General features: G+C 42.8%; 1 protein-coding gene across 2 annotated transcripts in view; it reads left to right on the plus strand.

Moving 5' to 3' along the window:
* The first annotated feature begins 1,141 nt into the window (after positions 1–1,141).
* greb1l (GREB1 like retinoic acid receptor coactivator) overlaps positions 1,142–10,000 on the plus strand; it is a 60,126-nt gene continuing 51,267 nt past the window's right edge. For both annotated transcript variants that reach the window (XM_017472425.3, XM_017472427.3), the window contains exon 1: positions 1,142–1,453. The gene's annotated coding sequence lies outside the window, so the exon portion shown is untranslated. The remainder of the gene's footprint in view (positions 1,454–10,000) is intronic.

Below are 10,000 nucleotides of genomic sequence, written 5' to 3' on the forward strand. Positions count from 1 at the left end.
ACTGTTTGAAATGTTGATGCACCCAAACCACAGTGTTGCAAAACCACACTGACAAAGGGTCAGGGCCATATTACTGCATTACGGATGAAGAACCAGAAACAGAAACCGCCACGTGAGGGCGCTGCTGTTCAAAGTGTATAAGTTATTCAACACACACATAGACACACATAGACACACACACACATACACACACACACACACACACACACACACACACACACACACACACTAGTCATTATGAATTCAGTCTCTTTTTCGTGAGTGCGGTCATTTGACTCAGCTCACCAATATGAGTCGATTCTTTCGGCTCCTCGTATGTGTGTGTGTGTGTGTGTGTGTGTGTGTGTGTGTGTGTGTGTGTGAGAGAGAGAGAGAGAGAGAGAGAGAGAGAGAGAGAGAGAGGTCCAGATGAGAAATGTGAAATAAAACGGCTCATATGTACGAGTCGACATGTGAATGTTCACCTAAGTGAACCGAATGAAGGAGTCGATTCTTTCGTAATATTCAAATGTAAAGTTTCATGTCTTTGTGTGTGTGTGTGTGTGTGTGTGTGTGTGTGTGTGTGTGTGTGTGTGTGAGAGCGAGAGAGAGCGAGAGAGAGAAACACTAAAAAACACAAAAAAGTGCAGTTTTATCCTTGCCTGCAGAAAAAACCCCAGTAGAACGCCTAATAGAATGTGTAATGATTTAAATGGGAATTGTATTGGTTGTAATGGAAACTGTACTGGTTCCTGTGGGTATCTATTGGTAATCTGTTGCCATCTATTGGTGGCAATGTTTTGTCTACTGGAGGCCATTAAGGAGCAATAGTGGTAATGGTTAGCCGATGTTTTTTGTAGTGGAAACTATTAGAATGTCTGTGATGGTTTCTATTGTGTTGTTGTTGTTGTTGTTGTTGTTGTTGTTTTCAGCAGGGTTGTCAGGAATACTAACACACTGATGATCACGAGACATGACCTATGAGGCGTTTCAAACCCACGTGTAATACAATAGTCCACGTTTCTCACGTGTTTATCCACGTAAGCGCTCGTGGGACTTTCGCTTTTACTTTCACGGTATTGCGTGTTATTTTGTTACAATCTAACACTTTTGTGTGCACAGCGCGTGCAGGTGGACCTGGTGTAGCGGTGAAGCTTTGATCTGCTTCAGCGGAAGTGACTCTGTGCGCGTGCTGAACTGAACTGAGCGTGGGGATGTTCTAGGACATCTCTTTTGTGCCTCCTGTTCGTCCAGAACTGAGTAAAACTGTGCGTTCTGCGTGTTTCGACGTCACCGTGGATATTATCGGGGATATTATCTCGAACCCGCCCCTCCGGTGGTCCTGAGCGCGAGCGCGGGCGCGAGCGTGGTGCGGGGGGACAGGAGAGGATTCATGTCACGTTCTTCATGCGGAAGTGATGCTGGTTTCTCCTCTCTTCTACTTCTCTTCAGGATCAGGTGATCTGGTGATCTGGTGAGTGCAGCTTTGTTTTTGTTTGTTTTCCCTGATATCCAGATTTCAATATGAACTCATCACGCGCACTGCTCTGTTAGATCTCCTGAACTGATGCTCTGCGCAGTAAGTGCACATTACTGTACAACATCGCACCAGCCAGGACACTCATCCTGATAGCAGATCCGCTCCAGTGATGCAGTGTGAACTGTACACTGAATGAGATTATTGTTGTTTTTTAAAGCATGTTTTTATTTTAATTTATATTTGAGTGTAAAACTAACACCCTGTTCATTCTGGATCAGTTTCACACAGGGGATGTGGTCATGCAGGTATTACTGGAGGATCTCTGGGACCTCTAAACTTTTACTGTTATATCCTGTATTTGACTTTCTATTTTAAAAATAAATAAATAAATAAATAAGAGCAGTAGAAATAACACCCTGAACAGGGTGTACCCCGCCTTGTGCCCGATGCGCCCTGGGATAGGCTCCAGGTTCCCCCGTGACCCTGAGAAGGATAAAGCGGTATAGAAGATGGATGGATGGATGGATGCAGTAGAAATATCTCCTGTCTGAATGGCCTTGTTGGTAAAGAGTGTGTTATATCCTGAGAGAAAACGAGAGATTCTTGTTGTTGTTTGTTGGGGTATGAAGACCCCATAACGAATTTTTGCGCTTGTCTATCGTCTTCCACCAAAACTGAAAGAATAATAAATAAGGATTATGTTAAAAATGTCTGAGATGTGACCTGGCAGGTCACCAGGACCTTGGTCATTCATGGAGTTCCTAATGGTAAAGCTCCTCATTAGTGTGACGTTCGTGCGTACGTGGTGAAGACACGCCCGTCCTTGCGACTTAATGCGGAGATCGTTTATCCCGTGCGAAACCATCAGAATGACTACAGGCAGTCCTGCACGGATTTCACATGAGCTCGCAGTTTTCCAAAATTTCAGCAGGTTTTCCGCAGGTTTGGGACGAGACGTGTCACGTGACGTCGTCGCGACGCGCGTTCAGATAAGGCACTTTGTGATTCACGTGGGTCGAACATGAGTGCAGCGAAAAGGTCTCGTTTACCGACAAACATCTCTGTGAAAGAGCGTGAGAAACAATTTCGTGCGATTACGATTTAGCCGATTCGAGTCATTTTCCATAACAACAAGATAAACCTCCGCAAGTTGCACCGCAAATTTTGGAAATCAAGCGTTTTTGGTCGCAACGATCGCTCAGCGAAATCCTGTACGGACTGTACAGACGTCCTCCAGCTACAGTACTTAACGCACGTATGTCCAGGAAACGAAACCTGTATGATGAGTCTATTTAACATGGCGGTGCAGAGGGTAGCGCTGCCACTTCCCATGTTTATGTGGGTTTCCTCCGGGTTCCTCCTCGAAAACATGCCATGAACTGGCGTCCCGTCCAGGGTGTGTTCCTGCCTCACAACCCAGTGTTCCTGGGATAAGCGTCAGATGCTCCACCACCCTGATTAAGATCAACTCGTCCACTGTCTGCAGCCGCTGTTGTGAGTGGTGCAATGTTTAATCTCTGAGCACAGAAAAGTCCAGATACAGTGATGACGCAGTGGTACAGAGGCGTCACCCTGACACCGAGTCTCGCTATCAGCCTGCAGCGTTGCATCATTACTGGACTAGATCGGATCTACTGGATCTACTGGATCTACTGACTGCATTTACACACGAACAGAAGCAATCGCTCTGTGGTTCGTCTCGGCTCCGTTCCCATCCGAACCGGGCCATCACGTCATGCGTGTGTTCCTCGAGATCTAATGAGGTGTAAGGTTTAATGATCCAGTTTTTTTTGGAGGTGGTGATTGTAGGGGGTCGCATTCCAGCAGGTTCCCGCCATCCAAGAAGCTGCAAAGGTCACAGACGGTTTGGAGCCCAGGATCAGGCTTCAAATGATGCATTTGGACGTGAAACTCAAGTCAGGTCTGACTCTGAGCGTCTCATTAAGAGGATTACATTTAAACAGAATATTTGGGCAGCGTTTGTGCTCCCAGTTTGTTCCATAAGGATGGCGGAGTTTTTCATTTATTGATTTTGATAGATTGATGTATGTCGCTAGAATTCGTTCTAGTGGGTAAAAATGTCAAAATGCGCTAGTTAACATGAGGTAATGTTTGTGGTAAATGAGACCTTTTAGCTGCACTCACGTTTGAGGCACGTGAATCAGTCGAAGACGGCTTTGGTCGAAGGCGTGTCGTGATGACGTCGCATGCTGCGTCTCGGCCCTGATCTGCGGAAAATCTGCGGTGATTCTGAAAAATCGCGAGTTCCTCCGAATATTTTGGAGCACTCTTGATCTTGCGTTCATTTCTATGAAGAATTCCTGGAGTGACTGTGGACAACCCATTGAAATTGCGCATGCTAAAACGAGCTAGTCGCGTAGTTTTACTAAAATATTCAAATCTTGAAAAAAAAAAGAAAGATTGTTGAAGTTCACGGCTGATAACGTTTCTCAGTGGAAATGTTCTCTGATTGAACATGATCCTGATCTATTCTGTCTTAGACTCTGTTTTTCCAATTCTTTATCCAGTGTGGGCGGGGCTTAGGATTTGTTAGGGGGTGTTTTTGAGCAAACAGTCCACAAAATGGCTGCAATCACCTTCAGGTTTGTTGAGCAGTTCACAGATGATTGCAGATTTTTTTGCTATTCTGTCTCTTCGCTCATGATTTTAAACCTTTTCTCCTCGATCGGTCTCCGACGCTGGAATCGGGGTGTGTTAATTAAGCTTTCTGTTCAGTGCTGAGGTTAGCTGGGTGGCCTGGAGTGACACTGAGCGTGTGCGGTCGGGGTCAGAGGTCACGAACACCGACCATCTGCCCTTCTGGTGTGTGTGTGTGTGTGCGCGCCTTTGTTTGGTCAGAACAATTGGGAGATAATCTGGTGGAGATAATATGAGTCTCCGTTACGCAGCCACTATAGACCAGGATCCTCAAAGCCTTGAAATAGACGTCTCTTTTATCTTCTCTCTCTCTCTCTCTCTCTCTCTCGCTCGGAGTTAACTCTCTCTATCAATTCAGATCATTTGAGCCTTATTTGCACACTTTATGTAGAACAGTATCTCTCAAGATGGTAAGAAACAGCACGTGTGACGGTCCCTGTGATTTTGAGTCTCGTCTTTCGGCAGAATGTTTTTGCTCGAAATATTTAAAGAGGTTTAACACACAGCCGTTAATCGCCATCAGACAGGTTCAATTTTAAACTCCGGGCGACTATAAGTGTGTATTCTGCTTGATATGCAAAGAATAATTACATTAAAGACGTCAGGAGAGAAAACTAGCGATGGAGATCGAGTGAATCAGAATAATAAGAATCATCTGAATAATAAGAGTCGACTCTTTAGGTCTCTGAATGACTCATAGCTGCTTTTTCCTCAGTCATTGATCTTAGCCTATCTGCACACACACACACACACACACACACACACACACACACAACACACACACAAAACACAGCCAGCTGGTTTAGAAGACAGCGATCGCTCTCCCACTGATGTCTTGTTTCCTATTTTAAGCTTGTTGTTACCATGGTAACAGATTGTTGAACATCTTATAGCCTTTCCTTTGCAGTCAATTTGTTCACCGGGACCCACGATCCTAATTACTCATTACCTCCATATCTACAAATCTAATCATATCTACAAACCTGATCATATCTACAAATCTAATCATATCTACAAATCTAATCATATCTACAAATCTGATCATATCTACAAATCTAATCAAATCTACAAACCTGATCATATCTACAAATCTGATCATATCTACAAACCTGATCATATCTACAAATCTGATCATATCTACAAACCTGATCATATCTACAAATCTAATCATATCTACAAACCTGATCATATCTACAAATCTAATCAAATCTACAAACCTGATCATATCTACAAATCTAATCATATCTACAAATCTGATCATATCTACAAATCTGATCATATCTACAAATCTAATCATATCTACAAACCTGATCATATCTACAAACCTGATCATATCTACAAACCTGATCATATCTACAAATCTAATCAAATCTACAAACCTGATCATATCTACAAATCTGATCATATCTACAAATCTAATCATATCTACAAATCTGATCATATCTACAAATCTAATCAAATATACAAACCTGATCATATCTACAAATCTAATCATATCTACAAATCTGATCATATCTACAAATCTAATCATATCTACAAATCTGATCATATCTACAAACCTGATCATATCTACAAACCTGATCATATCTACAAATCTGATCATATCTACAAATCTAATCATATCTACAAATCTGATCATATCTACAAATCTAATCATATCTACAAATCTGATCATATCTACAAACCTGATCATATCTACAAATCTGATCATATCTACAAATCTAATCATATCTACAAATCTGATCATATCTACAAATCTAATCATATCTACAAATCTGATCATATCTACAAACCTGATCATATCTACAAATCTGATCAAATCTACAAATCTGATCATATCTACAAATCTAATCATATCTACAAATCTAATCATATCTACAAATCTGATCATATCTACAAACCAGTGCCAAAACCCTTGTTATTTCACTTAAGTCTTAATTTATTGTTTATTTTATTTTGTTTATTTGTCTCTCTTGTCCAAGTTAATGTATTTGAGCACTTTTACTGTATCGTGTTGTGTTTGTGCGTACGTCCGCTTCAACATGACGTCTCGCCGATAAAAACACTACAGAAATAACAACATATTCCCTGTTTATTTGTCTCCTCTCGTCCATTCCATCTTCGTTTATTTGTCATTTTTGCGAGGGCACATGAGAGCCGCTCGTGGTGATTCATCGTCCTCTTCTGCCTCTCTTTGATCCACTAACGCGTGTGTGTGTGTGTGTGTGTGTGTGTGTGTGTGTGTGTGTGTGTGTGTGTGTCATAACAGTGGTTCAGCAGAGAGATTGAGCAGCATGAGAGTTATTGATTAACATTAAAAATGTATCGTTCTCGTGAAGGGAGACACTTAATCACGGCACCCAAGAGAGGAAACACGGCAATTAAGCATGTGAAGTTAAAAAAAAAGGAAAACGCCGGCCCGGAGCGTCTCAGGGTGACACTGAAAAGAAGTTAAAGCTCTTAGCTCCTCTATTTTCTCCGAGGCAGAAGGGTTCAGGCTGCAGATGGCAGGAGGAAAAGACAAAAAACAGCTCGAAAGCCGGAATCCCCGCTTTTGTTTTGGCTGCTTTTGAAAGGATCAGGCAGCAGGTGCTACTGCGTTTTAATCAGCGTCACGGCAGTTCGGACTCACGCCGTTTATCCAGAACAACATGGTGGGAACGTCACAGCTTATTTAGAATAAGTAAGGAATAAAACAACAGCAAGGCCGCCATGTTACTGAGAACCGCCTCTGTCCTGAGGATGTCAGAAATTTTAAAGCGCACAGCTTTACCTCTGACACTGGAGACTCCTTCCGTTAATGTTTGAAAAACTGTCCCTGCGAATGAGCCGTTACTATAGGAACAATAAAGTATTAGAATGGGCGCGTTCATATAAACCTGCACCTAATCAGCACCTCCTGACCAATCACGATCCAGAACTCGGCGGCCGCGCGGTCGGCGTAGCCCGAGTAAAACATGCCTCTCGTTTTTAATCTTCATGTCAAACACCAACATCTCAGCCTGATTAAAAACATTTTCAAGAGTCCTTAGATTCTTAAATTCTCAGTTTAAAAGCTACTCGTGCATTTCTTTAGTTAGACGAGTGAAAAAACAAAACCAGGGATATTAACACATCGTTATAAGTCAATCGTTTAGAAGTGATCGATCTCCTTCCAATTGGTCCAGCTTAGAAAGGAAAGTTCACCTGCCGCCTTAAAAAACTTGGAGAAAACCTTTGTTTCGAGTCAAAAGAATGCCCGAGATTGCGCATTTTTATGTAAAATGGCTGATATAACATCTCCAGTCGTCAATGTCGTGTCGGATTATATTTAAGTCGATTGTGAAACATTTCTGAAGGTTTTTGTCGTTCTAGCTGCATCGCTCCTTGCTGACCTCGGGATGCCACCTGTTCCTGTTTTCTTTCTCACGATGGTTGCGTGAGTCGTAAACTTGGCACAGCTGAGCGATTCCTCCCCCGACCGACCCTGCGGCAGGTCAGAGTTTGCGGTGAAGGTTGTCCTCCTCCTCCTCGTCCTCCTCCTCGTCCTCGTCCTCCTCCAGGTTTGAAGTTTACCAAAGTTCATTCTCGACCCTTTTGCCCTGGGAAACAGCGCTGACCTTTGAACCCCAGTTGATTCCGTGATTGCAGCCGAGACCTGGCCGTCTTCCGCATGGCCGCTTGTAAACTTTTAACCTGTCCGCTTTTACGACGGTTTAAGAATGCGTGGAGCTCGGCGTTATATTGCGTCTCTGTGCTCTGTGTGAGTTATACACTGAGTTATTACCGCGTCCTGGTTGATCTGAATGCGTCTTGTTTATCGTACATCACATTATCTAGAGATCAGCATGGCCCAGATCGACTTCCCTGGCTTTTACGTAAAGGATAAACCACTGTGTGTGTGTGTGTGTGGTATTGTTATAACTGTTCTGTACCTGTAATCATGTTTAGAAACTTCTGATTGGCTATTTGTAATAATTAGGAGTGCCTTTCGAGTGAGTGCGTTTTTGCCTTTGAACCATGAGAAAAACTTAGCCAGGACCTCTGAAACAAAAACTGTGGACCTGCACAAGTCTGGTTCCACCTTAAGAGCCATTTCCAAACAGCTGAAGCTACCACGAGCATCTGTACAATCAATTGTATGCAAATTGGGGGTTCAACTGACCCCCAAGACATCAACAACAACAGGGCTGGTGAAGGAGTTGGAGACATCAGGTACCAAAGTATGTACATCTACCATTCGGATAGTTCTCCATCAACGTGAAAGAAGCCTCTACGCCAAGACCGGCATGAAAAAGCCAGACTGTAGTTTGCAGGTGATCCCCAGCCTTTGAGGGTTGTTGTGTGAGGTTTGACCCTAATAATCAGCGCTATGCACGGAGGAAAAGAACACCATGCCAGCACTGAAGCACGGTGGTGGTGGCAGCATCACGTCACGGGGGAGTTTTACTGGAAAGGTACTGCTACACATCAGAAAACACATGGCATCATGAGGCAGGAGGAACTATCTAGAAATACCCAAGTAGCACCTGAAGATATCAGCCAGAAAGAAATTTCCAAACGACTGGGTCTTCCAGCAGGACAGCGACCCTAATCAAACCTCCCAACCAAGATGTAGCAAAATGGTTTAAAGACAGCAAAGTGGACGTGTCGGAGAGGCCATCGCAGAACCCTGACCTGAATCCTATAGAAGATTAGAGCACTGAACTGTGTCTGAGCGAGGAGACCCTCAAACCTGAGCGAGGTACAGCAGGAGGAAGGGGTATCGTGTGAGAAGATACAACACGTGTTGGCTTCAAGTTCAAGCAGTTAAAACGCAACAACAATAAAAACCGCGTATAATACTTCACCTTCTGAGAACATATTATAAAATAGATTTTAATAAGTTTTACTTGTTTGCTTTCATGTATCCTGTAGATGTGCTGGATTCCTTGTGTGTGTGTGTGTGTGTGTGTGTGTGTGAGAGATGTGAGTGGTATATGTGTTATAAATGTCGTATTGCGGTGTGTTACAGAGAGTAATGGAGGTGTTTGTGAATGAGGTGACATAGCGGGTTTAAGGTTGTTACACAGCTGAATCAGTGAAGCTAATTTCACAAAAGAGCCTCTGCTACGCCCACGGCTCAGGTCAGGGGTCAGATGTCGGCGACCCTCTGCCTTTGTGCGTATTGATCGTCTCTCTGGAGGTCGGCTGCTCTTCACGGCCATTTTTAACATCAGCTAATCTTGCTTTGTTCGGCTCTGAAACGCGTTTAGCAGCCGCACTCCGCAGCTGCTCATCCGAATTCCTGCATCGCCGTGTCGTTGACGTCCCCCCCGGGTCCCATCCCGTCCCCCGTCCCCCGTCCACACGGGTGTTGTGAGTTTAAAGCAGGTACAGTGAACAGAATTATGGGATTGGAGTGTTAGAGAAGGACATGTGATGCTCCGTTTAAATAAGAGGGAACCGTAGAAAACTTTTCTTTAGCACATAAACGCTGGTTAAAAATAGTGCAACCTTCTCCTGAATGGAACATCTGCCACGTTTAAAAAACAAACAAACAAACAAACAAACAAACAAACAAAGAAAAAACAACCAGTCATTTTACATCACTTGATATTGCAACAACAACAAAAAAATAATAATAATTGTACTATTGTATAATTATTTAGATTATCTGAAAACGTTATTTAAATATTCAATTTAAATCTAAAATAAAAACATTTAAATTTGGTAAATAAGGGTAAAATTTTCACTATATTTTACATTTATTATTAATTATTTATTTTTGGAAAATGACTGCGTTTTTGATGATTAATCTGGAATGTTAAATGCAAATGTATGAATATTTCAGTGTAGCAGTAATCGTTTTCAGTGTTACATCATCAACCAGCAGTGAACGCGTTCATTAGGGACTTGATCCAT

Source organism: Ictalurus punctatus, chromosome 7, assembly GCF_001660625.3.
Source record: "Ictalurus punctatus breed USDA103 chromosome 7, Coco_2.0, whole genome shotgun sequence".
NCBI lineage: Eukaryota > Metazoa > Chordata > Actinopteri > Siluriformes > Ictaluridae > Ictalurus > Ictalurus punctatus.